General features: G+C 48.2%; 2 long non-coding RNA genes and 1 pseudogene across 3 annotated transcripts; 1 reads left to right on the plus strand and 2 right to left on the minus strand.

Moving 5' to 3' along the window:
• Positions 1-296: 296 nt before the first annotated feature.
• On the minus strand, positions 297-14,584 carry LOC146754999 (hydroxysteroid dehydrogenase-like protein 2; annotated as a pseudogene). The gene is made up of 12 exons (XR_014938495.1): positions 14,455-14,584; positions 7,730-7,945; positions 7,214-7,312; positions 6,966-7,080; positions 6,339-6,442; positions 5,430-5,528; positions 3,561-3,755; positions 2,998-3,083; positions 2,496-2,511; positions 1,965-2,111; positions 1,279-1,407; positions 297-902 (listed from the first exon to the last, which is right to left on the minus strand). The product of XR_014938495.1 is annotated as a hydroxysteroid dehydrogenase-like protein 2 (transcript).
• Positions 14,585-15,490: 906 nt separating this feature from the next.
• Positions 15,491-17,285, plus strand: LOC146755000 (uncharacterized). Its single transcript, XR_014938553.1, has 2 exons — positions 15,491-15,683; positions 16,571-17,285. It is a non-coding gene; the product is annotated as an uncharacterized LOC146755000 (long non-coding RNA).
• A 511-nt stretch (positions 17,286-17,796) lies between these two features.
• Positions 17,797-19,461, minus strand: LOC146755001 (uncharacterized). Its single transcript, XR_014938554.1, has 2 exons — positions 19,393-19,461; positions 17,797-19,267 (listed from the first exon to the last, which is right to left on the minus strand). It is a non-coding gene; the product is annotated as an uncharacterized LOC146755001 (long non-coding RNA).
• Positions 19,462-21,047: the final 1,586 nt, after the last annotated feature.

Raw genomic sequence — 21,047 nt, forward strand, 5'->3', positions numbered from 1 at the left:
AGTGCATAAGTGAATTCAACATTCTCTGTATTATTACCAGAATTCAACAGGGATGGAACCTTTACAGCACAAATAATTTTGTTTGAGCACAGGCTTTGAAGACTATAAACTATTTGACCATTGAACGAGTTAGAAAATAAATTCTAAGTCTTGAAATATTCTCTACATACTTAGGAGTAAAATGCCCTACATTTTGAGCAGTTCTGTTGGCAACACTGTGAGGTTGCTACCTCTGGCTTTGCACGTGCTCTTGAACCAGGAGGAGGATCTGTGCTCTTGTCCACTTAGAGAGCATTTGTGCTTTTTCTCATGAGTTTCCATTCTTTCCATGCTAAAGAGGGAAGGTGATGTGCCTGTAAACATGTTGTAGTTTAAACCTTCTGGTGCTGCACGCAGGTGCTGTGGGAGGGATTACCTTGTTTGTGGCAGTCTGGGCTGGGGGTGTGTTTGTGTGAAGATCTGCAAGGTGATATTTGCTCCTCCCAGACTTCTTATGGGACATGCACGCATGCAAGCAAATATGTAAAAGAAAACCCACTTCAGGTGTGTTGCATTGCTCCAAAGGAGTGTAAGAAAGGAAAACACCAGTTACATAATAGAAGTATTCTCAAGAAGGAATTGTTTAATCACAAACACCTTTCAGTCTTAATAAAACTAAATTAGATCTTCTCTAACAGATCAGCATTTTATCCACAGTTGTTATACACACAAAAAAAGAGAAAAAAGTAGATTATCGTTTGAAAATGTAGCACTGCTATTATAAAAGAAAGGCTGGATGTTCTGCTGGTACAGCTTCTCCCTCACAGTTTAGCATTAAACTGTGTCAGCATCTTCTCTAGCTTCAATGCTACCTTTAATCCTTAATTTTCCTGACATGAAGGCCATGGTTGGCTTTAGTTTACCTAAAAAGAAGACACAGAATCATCAGGAAAAGGAAAGGAACTGGAGATTGCGATATCATATAGTAGTTACTTTGCTACCAAGTTCTACTGTAAAAGCATCAGAAAAGAGGTTCAACAGATTGACTGGATGCTTTCTGAAGCTACACTCTGAAAAGTTCAATAGCTACTGAACAAAGCAGTAGATATTTTTATTATAAAATCATGGACTCACAGAGTGACTTACGTTGGAAGGGAATTTAAAGGCCATGCACTTCCAGCTACAGCTCATCCAATTCCAAGACCACAAAGAGAGGTGAGCCTGTCAGCTCATCCATCAGCAAGATGTTTCCTGCCACCAGTAGCTGCCTCAGTTCTGCCAAACCCGTTTGTTACTCACCAGTGAACATCTTCACAAAGTCGCCACTCGACATGCTCATCACAACATCAGCTGCTGCAGGAGGCTTCCCAAACCCAGCACTCCCACTGCTGGTTTTCAGGTCAAGGAACCAAGTGCCTCCTTCATCACCTGAGTGGAACAGGGAGAACCTGTGGCAGCACCACAAGGACTGATGTGCCCTGCCCTTTGCTACCCCCGCCTGCTTTTCTCTCCCATCTTCGTGCTAGACGTGCTGGAGGTGCTGTGCCAGAAGCTGCCCCGCGCTCTCTGTGCAGACAAGGTCAGCCCCAGCAGATGCCCCACAATGCCACAGTGTCAGGGGACAAGGCAGTGGCTGCTGGTGGAGCTGGAGGCAGCAGGGGTTTGGAACAGAACTACCATGCTGACCCTGTGCAGCACGGCCAGCAGGGTGACACAGCAGAAATGAAACACCAGGAAAACACACCACAGTCCCCAAAAGAGCAGCACATGCTGCTGATGCAGAAAGCATCTCCCTGTGACAACAGCAGCAGGGTAAATCCCACATGTGCTGAAGTTGGCTCTGAAAGGCAGCATCTTACAGAGCACACCCAAAGATGTCCCTGTTCCTAGACCAGTTATAAAAGACAAGTATTTACATGTGAAAATACAGACTGACTCTTGCTAGAAAAGTGAGCATTTGAGAATTTTACAAGTGATGGTCTTACCTGACAATTCAAACTGAAAGACGCCCTGCGTGGATTTCACTGTTTCTTTATTGAGTTCTCCCTGAATAACTCTGAATGTTTCTGCAACAGGCCCCGCTGAAGCTGATTCTTTATTAAGCTTGGCTCCACCTGATGCCTGTGAAGCACCTAAAAGAAATAGATGGATTCTCTGTAAAATGCTGGAACACTCTATCTCACTTATCTTTCTAAGAATATATATGTTTTCAGCAGTTCTTCTGCAAAAGCTTCTAAGGTGTGAATCAATTCACTACTTTAATCAGCAACTTTGTACACTGCAGTGAATGTGCTCATTTAACATTAAGAAAGAGCATTTGCAATTTATAAGGCATGTAATGCTTAGCAGCCCCTAAAAGCCATGCAGAAGGTCAGTGTATCAGGAAATAATTATTCTACTCAGTGAATTGCTACTGTGTTGGAGATCTGGGCAGTTGGCAGTATCAGTTCCTGGCAGAAAAGTCTAAGTGCGCACTCACAAATAGTATTTTCAAGGGAACTGGGCTCTTTTCAAACTTAGCCTCTTTCTTTCCTATATTTGTTTTGGCACTCCTATAAAACATATCCAGTATTCCTATTTGCCCTCCAATAGAAACATCACTATTCTGAAAAAGTGAACCTGATGCTTTTGTAAAAAAACAACTTCTCTATTTCATCTTGTAGACATTCACATCATGTACGACTGTGAGAACTTCATGTAGGAATAGAAGCTTCTCAAGTTCTCACACTGCAAGAAAGATGTAACACTCCTGCAAAATATGCTGATTGCTTGTGATTTTTTTACAGCAATATTTACTCATAATCTTCATGCCACTTAACTCTGGTGGTAAAAAGCAAAAAGGTTGTTCAAAACAAGGTGCTGATTATGAACTGTGAAAGTTGCAGACACTAAAGTCACTTCCATAAATCAAACAGCCCAAATACAATAGATTTTGCCACATAGCTTGAATGTAGTCCAAAAGTAACTTGAAATAGAGGAGGCATTCATTATCATCACAAATAATCGACATGTACATGCAGAGGTTGCCCTTCCACGGCCTTCTGATTATGTGGCTGTCATGTCAGTTTCAGCATCCAAGAAGAAGTCAGGCATCAGGGGGTGACCTAAAGGGGAGTTGAACAATAACAGTAAGCCCAAGTAAGGGTGAACAGCACAAACAGGAATCCATTCTGAAGGCAACAGCACCTCAATTTACCAGTAAATGAACTACAGGTTGAAAGAAGACGAGGTGACATGTTTAGGTTCTGGTACATTTAAAATCAGACCCAGAAGCCTCTTACAAATTCAGTCAGAAACATCTGAAGATGAAGAAACACTATCTCACTATTTGGTAAATAGTAATACATGCGCTTGTGGTGCAGGTCTATTTTCTTTTTGCTAATGGGTTTAAAATATATATATATATATATTTATATAGGCATTGATTATTAGAGCCTCAGTGGACTATTATGTGCTTTCCCAGAATCCACATTCTCAAACGTGAGGCAAAGCATCTTTTGACTGAGTCAAAGGAATATATCCATATTCCCCATATGGCCTTCCTTCCTTCGCAAGCTTCTCATTTTAAAGATCTCTTTTACCTGGTGCAATTGCATAGACATCAAAATCCTTAACGCCTTCTTCTCTCAGTAGAACTTCATCAATAATGAAGTTTCCAGTGAAAGTTTTCGGCTTTGTTAAAATGCAATATGCAGCATCTGCAATTATGTCAGTTTTTCTGCACTGCTTCTCTATTCCGGATCCTCCCAGCATATCCATAGCAGCTGTATGTATGGCTGGAAAATTCAGAGGACAGGAAATTACAAGTTTAACACTAATGACATCACATACTCATCTCTTTGGCAAATGCATAAACTTTATTCTCCTCTCACATGAAAGTAATCATGAGAAGACTAAACTGTGAAATACCATCAACCAGCAAAGAATGGTCAACCAGCAAACAATCCTCAAAGTGTAAAGATTCCCTTACTTGAAAAGTATTAAAGGAACCAAAAGAGGAATAAAGGGAAGAACTCCTTGTAATATTCATATTATTCAATGCTTCTATCAATACTTTCCACACAAAGACTTCCTCTGGCTTTATTCAGGACATGAAAAACTAACAGGACAACTATCTTTCTCAAAGTGAATGTGCATCAGCAATTAACATTTTCTGCAGCCATTACCATACTGAAAATCTCAATTTTAGACCCACAATAACTTGTGAGATAACAAAGTGACTCTAAGTTAAAGATGAGAAACCCAATAGCACAAACTCAAACTTTTCCTGGCTTATGCTCCTCTACTTTCACATTACAGCCAATTATTATTGTTCTAAATATAGCAAAACTATGGGCAAAGACTGATATGAAAAACCATCTACTGTCCTGCAATCTGCACATCCTTCCATCTATTTCATACAAAGTGCTGCTGGTTTTCCATTAATTCATACATACAGCATCTTCCACTTTGACCCTGCAGTACCTCTACTACTCATTCACACTCTTACATCCTTTTGGCAGGCTACCTCTTTCACTTTTAGTAAAATCGAGAGCTCGTAACATCTCACTATCAGCATATTTTCTTGTTTCAAGGAGCTGGATGAACCAATAGAACCATACTAGCACAGTGTCAATCTCCAGCATTGAAGCTGATCACATATATATGATGTTCTTTAAATTAAAAACTTTGTAATTGTAATGTAGATACTACAGAAGTCACCTCTCTCACTCTCTAAAGTAGTTAACTTTTGTTTTGGCAGATAAACCTTTCAAAACAACATTTTTCTTCCTAGACTGAACATTACAAACTTTTATACTTCAGAACATGAACAGTTTTCATCAAGGAAACACTGATACATACAAATTTTGAAAGCTCACTTACTGCTTCTAATGCTTTCAAGACACTGGTCTCTTTGTTCAGCAGCTACCAAACCTTCAACAGCAGCCCTGGTCCTCACTGACCCATGGACAATAAACTGGAGCTAGTATAAGATGGGCACACCAAGTTATTTTTCTGCTATGCGGCCCTTCAGTGTGCTGTGACTTGCAAGAAGGGTTGGATGGTTGTGTGAAAAAGCAATTGATTTCCCACTCAGCCCAAACTTTTTTTTTTTTTACATCTACAGAGGTACATATCTTGTCAGCTTCATCTATTTCCTGGCAATCTAAATAGCTGGGGATTCTAAATATTAACATAAATGTCCAATACTACTCAGGGATGGTGTGCAAACCAAAGTTTGAGTCATGTTGAAAGGAGCAGTGACAAGACAGGAGAAAAAGCAGAATGTGCTCAGGCTGAAGGCAAGTTTAAGTGAAAATAGGAAGGCAACAGTGAGAACTAGGAAAGAAAGCCAATACCCACACAACATCTTTGATCACAAAAAAATACACAGAAGTGCTCGGTGTTCTGAATCAGTCCTAAATAAGACCACCTGTATAGGACAAAACACAACAATTCAAAATAATCACCTGTTTTAGGCCATAAAACATTGACAGCAACTTCTCCTTTAAATTCTTCTGCCATTCCCAAGACACACATGGACATGCCATATTTAGAAATTGTGTAGGCTACAAAAAGCACACAAAAATCCCATATTTAGTAGGATACATATTTAGTCTACACATAGAATTTTACTTTTGAAGGATGTAAGTCACGGAAAAATCAACTTTCTGGGGTCAAAGCATCATCTTCCTAGAGTACAGAAACTCTCCCAGCTCCTACCACCCCCTTCAGATACAAACTGACCCTTTTACATGAGTATTGAATTGGGGAGGGAAAAAAAAAAGGAAAAAAGCACGTTGTAAATCCTTTTTGTATACTCTGAGAAGAGGATGTTGCAGAGAAGGAACATGGACTTGCAAGAGGAGTTTAACCATGTTCCAAGTGTTGAAGTTTAAAAGATAATCCACAGGTTTAAGATGAGCAACATATGTTCTAGCCCAAAGACGCAATTGGGGCCTCCTTCACTCCTCAAAGATAATTTCTATTTAAAAAGACAGCAATGAGCTTTATCGCTATCAAATCAAATGTGGAAGCATAGAGAAAAAAAGATTTTGCCTTCCTATCTCTATTGGGAATAGAAAACATGGTGTAGTATTAAGAAATCCTATGAAAAACTCTTATCTCTTACCTGCAGAACCTTCTTGGAAATATAAAGGCCACGCTAGGGGCATGAGATTTGTACTGTGTTTTATCAGAAAACAATTTTCTTTCACCTTTTCTTTCAGTGCAAAACACTCTGAGGAACCATTCCTGTCAGTCTCTTGTGAGCACTAAAAACACAATATCTGGAATTCTTGGCTGGCGCTCCTGCACACGTCATTAGTTACTCACACATTTCTCAACACATAACAGCAAAGGCAATGGATGCTACTTACCACAGTGATTTTTGAACCACGTGGGTTTCATATTCAGAGGTGGGCTGAGGTTCAGGATATGGGGGTTCTTACTTTTCCGTAAGTGGGGAAGGCACGCTTTAGACCTGGAAGAGAGGAATCAAGCAAGACAGTCATCTCTTATTTTACAGAACATTTACCACTACAGCAGAGCAGTAGTTTCACTTTCACAAAGGTCCAATGGTGAGCTGAAACCCTTCCCTTGTAATCAAGTATTTAACTGATGAAAAGAACAGAAAAAAAACCTGTCCTATCTCACTTATCTCAGGAATAGCATTCATGTCTAACAGCTGGGCTGCATCCTCCAAGCTGTGCAGCAACTTCTACTAAAGCAGATATTCCAGATGTTCGGAAGCAATAGTCTCCTTGTAATAGTTCTGGAAAGGGAGTAAACCATGATGTGCTAACAAGCCAGATTACCAGTGTAGAGAATCATCTAGTCCCATATTTCTTACCTTCTGCTCACATATTTATCTCATTTTTAAAACCACATTTGAAAAATAATACAGTATATATGCGTTTAGTTATTATTACTCTCTGCACCAAGATCTCAGACAAACTGAGACAGCATTAAACATTTTGTCAAAATGGCTTTGCCTCAGCACTTACGTGAGGTAGGTTCCTCGTACGTTGACATCCATCATAAGATTGACCTTCTTGGTTTCTGTTTCCAAAGTGCCGGTCAAAGAGATGGCGCTTGCATTGTTCACCAAAATATCAATCCCTGGTTTTAAAGTAAGTCACCTCACATTAGCAGTGAAATAAGAAAAAACAGGAGTAAAGCAGGTTAGGCTGTTCTTTCCTCTTCTTCTTCATTGAATAATCTGCTTGGTAGACTCCCCTGCCCCTCAGCATACCTCCAAATGTCTTCACAGCTTTCTCCACGACGCTGATAATTTGCTCTTCTTGCCTCACATTAACGATGCATGGCAATGCCTTTCCTCCAGCTGCTTCAACTGCGTGATTAGAAAAAAGCACACTTAGAATTTGTCTCTCAGACTGCACAAACTGACTACTGAGATTTTCTCATTCAGTGAATGCATTAAAAATTACACCTTTCAAACTCTGACACTTTCACATACTGCATAATGAATAGGGATGCCACAACAAAATCCTAACACTGAGAATGTACATGGCTCACCACACATTTTAATTAACATAACATTTTTACCTTTATGCACATGTGTATTCATTAACATCAAACTTCAATACCTCACAGAATTCCTGGGAGGCAGGAGAAGCACTTGGGCTCATTCTTTTAAAGCTGAATGGGAGCTAGGAGAGTCAGAGCAGTTTCCCACTCATACGCAAGAACTAAGCAATGACACACACACACAGCCCACAGTCTGAAGCCCACCCTGATTACAACTTACTCTCTTCTGCAGCTGTGTAGATAGTCCCAGATAGTTTAGGATGGGGCTCTGCTGTCTTGGCAGCAATCACAATGTTTGCACCATCCCTGGCAGCCTTCAGAGCAATGGCTTTGCCAATTCCCCGACTCGCACCAGTGATGAAGAGCGTGCAGCCTGCTAGTTTCCTGAAGATGTGAAGGAGGTAGAGGGGAAACAAGAGGGGGAACAAAGCAAAATCTGGAACTCAGTGACATCTTGCAGTCTTTGGGGACAAAAACAATCACTGCAGTCTTAGCAAGAGGCAACTGCCTTCAACATTTTACAAGGAAATCAGACCCAAAATACAGAATAAATGGATAAAGCTACAGAAAAGCCTTTCACCACCACTGAAGACTTTTTGTACAATAATCCAAGGCTGCCCACAACAGAACTGCTGCATTCTCCAAAAGCAGAAAAGGAGTGACCTCTAAAAACAACAAAACCAACCAATTCTAACGTTTTGATACTCAGTGCAGCTCTCTGTAATTTAATTCTTTTGGCCCTCTGAACACAGAGGACCAGTAGCTCAACACGCTGTAAAGGCAAAGTCCAGGATCACAATCCCAATGCAGGGTGCCAAAGACAAGAGCCAAAAATCAGATTTTCAAAAATGACCATGATTTTCCTTAAGGCTTTCACAGTAAAACTCAGTTTGCAAGTAACTGCATTTAACCCAATAAATCCCCACAAGTCTGTCCAACCAACCAGCAGGCTGACACAGCTGTGCAAACGACTTGTGACTGAGCCCCTGTGTACAAAGGTGTCACACAGAGTGGAAGCACCAGTGAGATAAAAAGGAACTGGGAAAATTGCATGAGCATATCAGCACAGTGTGAGGAGAACCAAAGTTCACCTGCAGCTGAGACTTGCAAGGGAAGCCAGTGGCAACTTGTTTATCTGCTATAATGTGGGTAGAAAGAGCATGAACAAGGAAATAGCGTTGCTGAGTGGCATGGGTGATTCAGTGAGAGCAGACACTGGTAGTGCCTTGCTTAGGAACATGGTTTACCAGGACATGAGAAACTAGCCATAGATGAGAGGTAATCTTAGAACTTGGAAGGTTGGAAAAGACAATATAGTCCAACCTTCAACCCATCCCCACTATGGCCACTAAACCATGTCCTTCAGTGCCACATCTAAACCCTTCCTGAACATCACCAGGGATGGTGACTTCACCACTTCCCTGGGCAGCATGTTCCAATGCATCATCAATCTCAGTAGGTAAAATCAAGCCTGGTGAACCTGATTGACTTCTGTGATAGAATGAAAGGATTTGAGGCCAAAGTGATAACAGCTGACACCATTCACATTAGCAAAGCTTTCATTACCATCTCTCAAAATACTTTTGTATCCAAGTAAATACATAATAGTCTGGATGGTTGAACAGCCTAAGGGGTAAGAGAAATGTTAACTGGACAGGTTCAGGGAGTTAGAATCATGCAAGTGGGCTCCTTTTGCAGCAGGCACGGCCGCAACCAGGGCAGCCCACAGGCTGCACCGTGGGCGCTTTCTGCACTCGTACAGGATCTCATGACTACTGCTTGCAACACATGGGAACGAATAAGGTCAACGTATGTCCCCGTTCATTAGCAGCGCAGAAATAACGCCGCAGCAGTCACTCAATTCAGATTCCGCAGCACACCCACAGCCGCACTTTGCCCTCCGGACGTGCACACAGCTCGGCCCGTGAGCAAACAGCACCGAGCGGGACTCCGGGTCCGACCCAGCCGCTCCGGGGCCACCGTGCCCGGCCGCGGCCTCCACCCCGCGTCCCATCGCCCTCAAGGGGCTGCGGAGCACGCGTCTGTCCCTCTGCCCGGCCCCGGCCCCGGCCCCGGCCCCAGCTCTGCCCCGGCAGCTCCTGTGGCTCGGAGCTCACGGCCCTGCCGAAGGAAGGAGGAAAGCCCAGGTCGCCTTATCCAGTGTTGGGCAGCATGGCGGCACGGCTATGGGGAGGCTGTCGGCTCGGCATGGGACGCGCTCCCCGCTCACACCGCCCTCCGCGCAGCCACGGCCTGGGGAGCTGGGCAGAGCCAGGGCCGAGCAGGGCGGGATGAGGGGCGGGTGATGGAAGTATCGGGATGAGTTCCCTGTGGGAGTACACCTCGTTCAACCAAGCCAAAGCCTTGCACGTTTTCACTGGCAAAATTAAAATCGCATCTGAGATCTCGCCCTCAAGGAAAGGAGTGAATGACCAAACTGAAGTGACCAAACTGAAACGATTTATTATTGAAACAACCTGTCCTTATAACTATTGGTCTATCCACTACCACCTCAGGCCACTATGCGGGTGCCGACATGACCCCACTGCAGGGCGCTCACTTGTCATCTTCATCACTGTCATCTCCATCGGTGCGCAGCCAGCAGCCTTCCTCTACCCAGACAGAGCTGGTGAAAGGTGGGCGCTGCGGGTCCTCCCAAGGCTCCCACTCCTCTGGCATCACCGTTACTTCATGCTGTATGTTCACTGTGAGCGATAAGGAGTGGAAAAGCAGGCCGGCCTCAGGAGCATGCTGCTCTTGCTCTCTTGGGCGCCAGGGAAGTTCCTGCAGCGCTGGGTTGCGTGGCAAGCTGTCTCCCATGTAAGATGAAGCGGTGAACGACAAGGAAGTAGAAATGTCTCCAGGGCTCCAGCCGCTGTTTGGTGGCAGCAGGGACGGGTCCAGAGGCTGGTTCATTCCCCAAGCTGCTGCAGCACGCATTGGCCGGCTGTGAGAGGCTCGAGCTCGGCGTCGGCTGCGGTTTCTCCTTCGGCGCTTGGGAGGCCGGGGTCCCCTGGCTGCAGCCGCCTGGGTGCCGGCTGCTGGACCCGCTGCCTGCAGGCTGCCCCTGCGGGAGCAGGAGCAGCAGCAGCAGCAGGAGCAGCAGCAGGGGCCCGTCTCGGCTCTCCTTCTCCGGGCAGATCTCGGCCTGCGCTGCTCGAGGAGCCGAGAGCTCTCTCCTCCGAAGATTCAAGGATAAAAACTTCATTTCCTCTGAGCAACAATTAGAAACAAGACCAGAAAATTATTCATTCAAAGGCACTTCTAGGAGATGTATAACAGAGTCCTTCCCAGTTACACGAGCTTACGCTGTGGCCTTTGGAGAAACAAGCTGCCTTTGTGGTCCTGAGGGTTCCTTTTTGTCATCTGTTGAGCACAGCAAGAGAGCTTTTCTTGTACAAATCTATGCCCTGTGTACCTTTCTCCATCCCAAAACCTAGAGTTGCGGTGCAGACACTGGATGCTGACCAGAGCAGTAAAAGAACAGAAGAGGGGAAAAGCAGATACAGGTAAGACACCTAAAAGAAAGGAAAAGAGCAGAAGAGAAGGAAGGATACGGTTAAGAACAAAGGACAGAAGATGGAAAGTGCTATAGAGGATTGGACTGGACATGAGCAGATCAGAGCTACACCAAGGTGTGGCTTCTCCCTGTGTCCCTGTCCACCACTGGCAACATCCCCCAATGACAGGGATGATGCTGCTCCAGCAGCTGATGGGGTTGTGGTCTGGGGTTACGTTCTATGCAGAGCCTCCAGAACCTGCTACAGACCTCCAGTTCCCTGACACTTCTTTTTTTTCCAGGTGTCTGCACACAAGGAACAGGTGTTCTCTATGCCCTGCATACTGGTAATTAGTGTGGGCAATTACTGTGTGGGAATTGGGGGAGGGAAATTCAGGGGTGGGATAGTGAGGAGGAATTGGAGGGGGCTGGGAAATTGTTTGGGTGGGATTGTAGAAATCAGATATGACTGTTAGGATGGGGGATATTTGGTTGGAAATACTGTCATTTCTATTAGTCATTGCTTTGTATAAGTTATTAAATGCTTTATGTTCCCTCTGCTACATCTCTGCTTGCAGTCATTTGTGCAGTGACAAAGGTCCTCAGCTCTACATGCCCACCTCCAAGGTAGGATGGAGCACCACAGATGGCAGTGTTCCACAGCTGCCACCAGCAGCCCCAGCTCGTCCCTCCACACCTGAGGTGTGAGTGGCTGTGAGAGGAATGTCTCTGTGGAAGTGCAGCTCATTCCTCCCCTCTGATGGGGGCAGAAGGCATCTGCATTTCCCTCATGGCTCTTATTTCCTGTGTTACTGTGGGAAATGAGCTCAGCCACTGTGCCTCCCTACTATGGCAAGCTCTGCAGCTCTGCCACTGTCTTTATACTCAGCTGTTCCTGTGTGTAATGCTCCACACTTGGACCCTGCAGAGCCCAAAGGCCTCCTTGGCTGCTGTTACTCACCTGGACATTGAGGGTGCTGTGTCTCCAGTCTGTACCTGCTTCCAGGTGGCACTTGCAAGACACTGCGAGTCCACCTGGTTGGAACTGCAGTCAACAAACACAAATGTGAAAGAAATAAGAAAGGATTCTTTCATTTCACAGGCTTTCATCTCCATTGAAAGATGTTCTGCTGTGCAACACAGCTGGGAGCATTTCATATGTGCAAAAAAGGGGGATAGGCCCTGGCTGTGCCGGGCCCCCTTCCGGCCCAGGCCCCAAAGCAGCCCCGACTGTGCTGGGTTCCCCTCTCACCTGGGCCCTGCAGTGGCCTCAGCTGTGCCTGGTCCCCCTCTGCTCTGGGCCCTGAGCTGGCCCCAGCTGTGCCTGGTCCTCCTCCATCCTGGGCCCCAAGGCCCTGCCTCTGCCTGCTCCCCCTCTGCTCTGGGCCCTGAGCTGGCCCTAACTGTGCCAGGCCCCCCTCTGGCACAGGCCCTGCCTCAAGCCCCGCCCCCTGTGGGCAGCAGTGCTAGTGCCTGTTGGTTTTGCTCTCTTCCCTCTTCTTTCCCTGTTCTCTTCACAAATGCTTTCAGATCCCCCAGGATGACGTGCACTGACACTGCTGCCTTCTTCCTGCACAAACTTTCTGGGCAGCTCAGCTTTTTCTACAGAGCAGCGTGCCTTTGGAAGTGCTTGGAGGATGTAAACTAACAGCAAGAGAACACTGAGCTCTTCTGGGTCTTTCTAGACATGGCAAAGAGACAGGAGAGAGTGCTCAGCCTCGAGTGGTTGCTTGTATGCAGAAATCACAGTTGTCAACATCTGTGCTGTTTTGCTGTAGGCAGTAGTGTGTGACAAGAAGCCTACAATTATCAATTTAGTGAACGTAATTAATTGTAACAGTTCCCCTTTCTTCTTCCCTTGACACTTGGGTTATGGAGTTCTCCTATGCTATGTGCCGGTGTAATACCTCTGAGCCACAGCACTGTTGCGTTTAGCAAAGCTCATGGCAACAGGCTTTGGCCAACCTCAGAGCTACGTAGATGATGAGAAGATATCCAATGATAGGAGAGAAAATGAACAAGCTCCAAGGTAAGTGTTGTTTTTTCCTTCTAGTCAGCACGCCATCGCTAAATCTTCCATGCTATCACTTTTATCGTGACAGTGATGATCCCTTAACCTCACACCTTTAGCACAGCACTTTCTGTGGAGATTCCCACCAGTGACAAAGTATTAGTACCGCTTTTCTGCCTGTTTCTTTTTTGTCTGTATTTTCCAGAATGTGGGTATTTCTTTCATTGCCCACAAACACTGCCCAGTGCAGGAGGAGGCAGGGACAAGAGTCAGGAGCAAGGGCAGAATAGTTTCTCTGTTAGTGAATGGAATGCCATTGTTTTCTGCATATGGACTTGCCATAGTGCTTCTTACAAGGCCTAACAGTGGGATGAAATGTGCCCTGAAGCAGGTGTGCTTGCAGGAAGGCAAAAGAGAATTGCAAATAATGCTAAGGGGGGCCAGTAAGATGATCAGAGGGCTGGAGCACCTTTCCTGTGAGGACAGGTTGAGGGAACTGGGCTTGTTGTGCTTGGAAAAGAGAAGGCTCCAGGGAAACCTCACTTTGGCCTTCTAGTATTTGAAAGGAGCATATAAACAGGCAGGGGAATGGCTGTTTACAAGGGTGGATAGTGATAGGACAAGGGGAATGGTTTTAAAGTGATACGGGGACGTTTAGGTTGGATATTAGGTTGATGTTTTTCACACAGAGGGTGGTGACACACTGGAACAGGTTGCCCAGGGAGGTTGTGGATGCTCCATCCCTGGACAGATTTCAGGCCAGGCTGGATGTGGCTCTGGGCAGCCTGGTCTGCTGGTTGGAGACCCTGCACACTGTGGTCCTTTTCAACCAAGGCTATTCTATGAGTCTATGGCTGTTTTTAACACCAAAATGCAACTTGGCTTGTAATTGTTTCTAAAATGATCTGGTTTGTCCTGTTTGGAATGTGATATTTCTACAGCAGAAGGATGCAGAAGTGAAAAGGCTCGAAACACTACTGAAGGAAATTGCCGAATGTCAGGACAACCTCGAGGAAGCAAATGAATCCATAAGAAAACCATCGAGATGAATTATTTCCTATGGCCAGACCGCGGGGGGGCAACGAGGCGGCCGCCACCCACCCCCCATCTCCGTCCCCTTCATCCAACACGAAGGGGGTGATGATGGCGGGGGGCCGAGCCCCTTCTCACACCAACTGGCTTTCGGGTTCCCCCCCCAGCGTTTCCCACATGGTGTCGAACATGCGGCGTCGCCTGGAGGCGTCCCAAGGGGGGGGGAGGGTCGCAATTGAGCCGCTACGGGTAAAGGAAGGGGGGGCAAAGAGGAGTTGGAGACACCCCCCACCACCAGGGGCCTTAGGAGCTGAATAGGGCATTGACCGGGAGGAGTGGGGGGGGGGGGGGAAAGCGGGAGGGGCACAGGGTGAGCCTTAATTCTGCTCCCCCCGACTCCAACCGCACCTATCAGCCCTGAGCCCCCCCCCCATCTGCAGCAGCAGCGCCAGGATGTGGAGGCGATGAGGGGGGGTCGCGTTGTCGGGCTCCAAACGGAGGCAAAGCCGTAACCCCCCTCCGGGGCTCCCCATCATGCCAAAGCCCTCCCGTAACCCCCCCAGGCTCCGGGCGGCCAAACGCCGCAGGTAGCGGCTGCACGCTTTGGGCCGGGGGGGGCCGGGCGCCTGAGCCAATACTCTCAGGTATCCCTGCAGCCCCCCTTCGTTTTGGGTGGTGGTGGGGGGGCGCCCACGGGGGTACACGAGCAGCAGCAGCAGCAGCTCCACCTGTAGGGGGGGGACACACAGCCCTCCGTGGAGACACAGCTGACACGTCCCCACCCCTCTGAGGACACCCCCCCCCCTCCCCGGGATCGCCTTCCTCCGGCTCTGTAGGCCGTAGGAACCAAAGCAAGGGCGGAACGCCAGTGAAGCGGATCGCGTTTCCCAGGGGACTCATTTCCGCAGAGCACGCGTTCCCTCCGGGGGAGCGGGTTACGGCACGGAACCAGTGCGGATAATGGGGGGAAGGGGGAGTGGAGACCGGAGAGGCCTGACCTGGTTGCGTGGGGCGGAGGGGGGGGAACGGCAGAGGGAGCGGAAGAGGTTTGTGGGCTGAGGGCCGCCAACAGCCGCCCCCAAGGCCCCAGCATGGTTTAAGGGGGTATTTTGGGGCTAAGGGGTGGATTTGGCGTCCATAGGGTGGGTTTTGGGTGTATTTGGGGGCTGAGGGGTGGATTTGGGGTCCATAGGGTGGGTTTGGGGGGTATCTGGGGGTTATGGGGTGGCCTTTGGGGGTTTTAAGGTGGGCTTGGGGGGGGTTTTGGGGGCTGTGGGGTGGGATTAGGGTGCAGTGGGGTGGGTTTGGGGTCTATAGGGTGGGTTGGGGGAGGTATTTGGAGTCAGTGGGGGCACTCTAAGACCCCAGTTTAATGGGGGGGTGGGGGGGTCTCTTTGGAACCAAATTGGGTTGAAGGGGAAGGGGCGTGGGGGGCAATCTTTATGCCTACGGTGCCCCCTAGTGGTCACCCACAGCCACGACAGGGGAACTTTGTGTCCTTCCGTGCAGGGGGGCAGAGCTTAGGGGCGGGCCCATATGAGTGTATATGGCCCGGCCCCCTCCCATCATCAGCGCTTCCTGCCCTGGGGCTGCGCCGCACCCAACGCTGCGTTCCGGGTTTCTATATAAAGGGTGTGTGTGTGTGTGTTATTAATGAGTATATATTGAAGGGGGGGGGGGGTGGGCTTTATTTTGGGGAGCTGGTAAGGGAGGAGAGGGCAGTGAGCAGCGTGACGCAGTGCAACAGCAATCCTTGCTGCTCTCTCTGCTTGTTTGCTCACAGGCATGTTTTCATGCTGCATGAAGGCTTTCTAAAGCTGTTAGCAGGGTCACTTGGGATAGGAGGAGGGGAAACAGTTTCAGGCAGAAAGAGGGAAGATTGGCTTTGGATGGGAGGAAGAAGGATTTGGCTGGAGGGTGGTGAGGCACTGGGATGTCTTGCCCAGAGAGGTGGTGGGTGCCCAGACAGGCTTTCAAGGCCAGGCTGGACCAGGCTCAGAGCAACCTCATCTGGAGGTAGGTGTCCCTGTTCCCCGCAGGGCGGTGGGACCGGGTGCCCTTTTGGGGTTCCTTCCTGCTCCAATTGTTCCATGATTCTCTCATACAAAGGCGGCCACCGCATCCCAGACGGCAACTCGCTCTGGAGATTAAAATAAAAGCAGGTCACACTCTGCATCTGCTGCTTCCTGGCACCCCTCCCACTGCTGGGCAGGATGGAGGTGGCAGATGGAAAGTGCCATTTCCATCCCAAGACTGACTGCAGCACCGCTCCCTTGGTGGCTGTGGGCATGTGTACCTTCAGTGTCACTGCATGTCTGTCCAGAGGCAGTTCCCACCCTGGGGCCGTTCTTGCTCATCTAGGGTTGCTCCTTGTTGGTGCCAGCCATGCTGGAGCTCATCCTTCAGATGTGTCTGCTCTGTACCAGATGCTCCTTCAGGATGCAGGACCCTCATCTGTGCTCTGCCTTCAACCCCCCTCCTGGGTGGCCGTGACTCCAACCCCAATGGCTTCTTTATAGGTCAACGTGGGATCCCAGACTCCAACCCCAATGGCTTCCAAGGCCAACATGGGCTCCCATCATGGCCTGGTGAGACACGGCAACAGCTGAACGCAGAGCTCACGAGGTACGAAGGGGAACTGAAGGCTGTGATGAAGAAGCTGAAGGAGGAATATGGCGACGTCGTGACCTTAAAGGGCCGAAGCTATGAGGAAAAGATGAGGAGGAACCGGGGGGAGATGCTCTACAGGCTGCAGCAGGGCAGGAGAGCTGCTGCCATGGGGGGCATCAAGCAGCCAAAGGTGGGAAGGTGCTGAGGTGGAGTTTGGAAGCCCCACGGCTTAATTTGGGGTCTGGTTTTGGGTTCATTTTGCATCATTTTGGGCCTGTTTATTTAGGGTTTGGATTTTGGGTTCATTTTTAGGCCCACAATGTGTCAGTTCTGTGCGTTGAGGCTGAAGGGGGAAGTGGGGGGTTGGGGATGGGATGGAGGGGTTAATTGGTTCCTATAAATGGAAGGGAAGGATTTGGGGCCATCAATGAAGGGGTTCGTTGGTTCCTATAAATGGAAGGGATGGATTTGGGGTGGTGGATGAAGGTTCATTGGTGATGGGTTTGGGGTCATGGGTGGAGGTACATTGGAGATGGATTTGGGGCTGTGGATAAAGGGGTTCATTGGTTCCTCTAAATGGAGGGATGAATTTGGGGCTGTGAATAAAGGTTCATTGGAGATGGATCTGGGGCCATGGATGTATCAGAGTATCACAGTCTCATGCGGGTTGGAAGGGACCTTAGAGATCATCGAGTCCAACCCCCAGGATTTGAGCCTCCTGTGTAGCAGAGCGGCACTTCTACCACTTGCGACACAGGGGGGATTTGAACCCGGGCCTCTGGTGTTGCAAAGTGGCGTCCTTAACCACTGTGCCACCGGAGGCACACAATGTAGCTTCATTGGTTCCTAGAAATGGAAGGGGGGGATTTGGGGCCGTGGATGGAGGGGTTGATTGGTGATGGATTTGGGGATGGGGGCAGGGGAAGGGATTCATGATGTGGCTGCAGCTTTCTATAATGCATCATTTGGAGCCTTTTGAATGCTCTCTACTACCTGATCAACAACACCACCAGGCAGTACAGCTTTGTGGCATCTCCTTTAAAAAAAGGGGCTTTGGAAGCTGATCTATGACCAGTCCTATAAGCTGTGGCCATGGTGAAGCCAAGGAAATCAAGACAGGAATGTGACACGCCAATGAGTTCTGTTCCCTTTATTGCAGCACTGGGTGCGTGGGGATCACTGCAGCGACTACCCATTGATAGGCATAGCCTATACATGGTCATTAATCCCAATGACATGGGCAGAGATTCCAAGCATTAATGACCATCTCTGGTGGTGGTGGGATGAAGGCTAATAGCCATTCTCACTATAAATGCCCAACTCTCTAAGGGGGGGTGCCCAAACTGGTTCCTGTTGATGCTACGTCCAGCTGAGGCATCTGTTCTGCCATCTTATCTTCAACACCAGCACATCTGCAATCTTATTTTCAACAGCAGCACATCTGTCCAATCTTCCCTTGAAAGCAAACTCTGCGGCCCACTCCCAGTTCTGTTCCTGAGCTGACATTTACTCCAGCGCCTTTGTCCTTCAGGTTGGATCTGCTTAAGTTGTGCATGATTCACAACCCTAACTCTGACCCAAACGCCATCCCAAACCCTAAACCAAAACCGAACCCTAATCCAAGGCCGAAGCCTAACCCAAACCCAACCCTACCCTAATCCAGTGCCAAAGCCTAACCATAAACCAACACAGACACAAACCCAAACTCAACATAGACACAAACCCAAACCCCAAACCTAAAACCAACTGTACCCCTAACCCAAACCCAGCATAGATACAAACGCAAACCACAAATCTAAAACAAACCCTACCCCAAACTGAAACCCCAAAACCAACATAGACACAAACCCAAACCCCAAAGCTAAACCCAACCCTACCCTGAACCCTAATCCAAATCTAAAACCAACCCTACCCTGAAGCCAAATCCAAATCGAAAACCAACCCTACCCCAAACCCCAAACCTAAAACCTAAAAGCAAGCCTACCCCAAACCCAACATAGACACAAACCCAAATCCCAAACCTAAAACCAACCCTACCCTGAACCCTAATCCAAATCTAAAACCAACCCTGCCCCAAACCCAAATCCGAATCTAAAACCAACCCTACCCCAAACCAAAAACCCAAACCCAAAACCAACCCTACCCCAAACCCAAACCCCAAACGTAAAACCAACCATATCCCAAACCCAAACCCCAAACCTAAAACCAACCCTGCCCCAAACGCAAACCCCAAAGCTAAAACCACAGCTACCCCAAACTGAACACAGACACAAACCCAAACCCCAAACCTAAAACCAACCCTACCCCAAACCCAACATAGACACAAACCCAAACCCCAAACCTAAAACCAACCTTACCCTGAACCCTAATCCAAATCTAAAACCAACCCTACCCCAAGCCCAAACCCCAAACCTAAAAGCAACCCTACCCCAAACCCAACATAGACACAAACCCAAACCCCAAAGCTAAAAGCAGCCCTACCCCAAACTGAACACAGACACAAACCCAAACCCCAAACCTAAAACCAATCCTATCCCAAACCGAACATAGACACAAACCCTAATCCAAATCTAAAACCAACCCTACCCCAAACCCAAACCCCAAACCTAAAACCAGCCCTACCCCAAACCCAAACCCCAAACCTAAAACCAACCCTGCCCCAAATGCAAACCCCAAAGCTAAAACCACAGCTACCCCAAACTGAACACAGACACAAACCCAAACCCCAAACCTAAAACCAACCCTACCCCAAACCCAACCCAAAACCAACCCTACCCCAAACCCAAACCCCAAACCTAAAACCAACCCTATCCCAAACGCAAACCCCAAACCTAAAACCAACCCTGCCCCAAACCCAAACCCCAAACCTAAACCCAATATAGACACAAACCCAAACCCCAAAGCTAAAACCAACCCTACCCCAAACCCAAACCCCAAACCTAAAACCAACCCTACTCCAAACCCAAACCAAAACCAACCCTACCCCAAACCCAAACCCCAAACCTAAAACCAACCCTACCCTGAACCCAAACCCCAAACCTAAAACCAATCCTATCCCAAACCCAAACCCCAAACCTAAAACCAACCCTGCCCCAAACCCAAACCCCAAAGCTAAAACCACAGCTACCCCAAACCCAAACCCCAAACCTAAACCCAACATAGACACAAAACCAAACTCCAAAGCTAAAACCAACCCTACCCCAAACCCAATCCTCAAACCCAAACCCAACATAGACACAAACCCACTGTGACCTTCAAGGACCCTCCTGTGCTGGTGTGTCACAATGACACTCTGACCTCATAGAAGCCACCCAGGGTGGGGCAGGGGCAGTGGGGCAGCACGGAACCCACCGGCCCCATTCTGCAATTGGCTCAGGTCCTGCAAGGAGCTGTGTGAGCAGTGCAGCAATGCGGGCCCAATTTGCCAGCGGAACATTAACAGCGCTGCAGTGTCTGAAGCTGCTGCAGGAGCAGAAGCAGGTGAGCAATGAATGGACGAGCAGCATTGGGTTGAGCTGCAGCTGGATGGAGGGCAACCTGCACAAGGCATGGCAGCACTGGGTTGAGCTGCAACTGGAGGGCACCCTGCACATCGCATGGCAGCATTGGGTTGAGCTGCTGCTGGATGTGTCATGTCACTCACATATACAAGAAGGGGAGCAGGGAGGACCCGGGGAACTACAGGCCGGTGAGTCTCACCTCCGTGCCTGGGAATATCATGGAACAGATCGTCCTGGACAACATGCTCCATTACATAAAGAATGAGCATGTGATCCGAGACAGCCAGCACGGCTTCACCATGGGAAGGTCATGCTTAACTAATCTTGTGGCCTTCTATGATGGAGTGACGGTGTTGGTGGACGAAGGGAAGGTGACTGATGTCATTTACCTGGACCTGAGCAAGGCCTTTGACATGGTCCCCCATCACATCCTCATCTCCAAATTGGAGGGAAGTGGATGTGATGGGTGGACAACTCGATGGATAAGCAATTGGTTGAAAGGCCGCAGACAGAGGGTGGTGGTCAATGGCTCTATGTCCAGGTGGAGGCCAGTAACGAGCGGTGTCCCTCAAGGGTCTGTCTTGGGATCGGTGCTCTTGAACATCTTTATTAATGACATTGATAAGGGAATTGAGTGCACCCTCAGCAAGTTTGCTGACGACACCAAGCTGAGTGGTGCGGTCGATACGTTGGAAGGAAGGGGTGCCATTCAGAGGGACCTCAACAGACTAGAAAGCTGGGCTTGTGTGAATCTAATGAGGATCAACACGGCAAAGTGCAAGGTTTTGCACATGGGCCGGAAGAACCCCAGGCACCTGTACAGGCTGGGAGGAGATGTCCTTGAGAGCAGCTCGGCTGAGAAGGACCTGGGGGTCCTGATGGACAA

Source organism: Coturnix japonica, chromosome 37 (assembly GCF_054131305.1).
Source record: "Coturnix japonica strain WE chromosome 37, WE-NBRP24, whole genome shotgun sequence".
Lineage (NCBI taxonomy): Eukaryota > Metazoa > Chordata > Aves > Galliformes > Phasianidae > Coturnix > Coturnix japonica.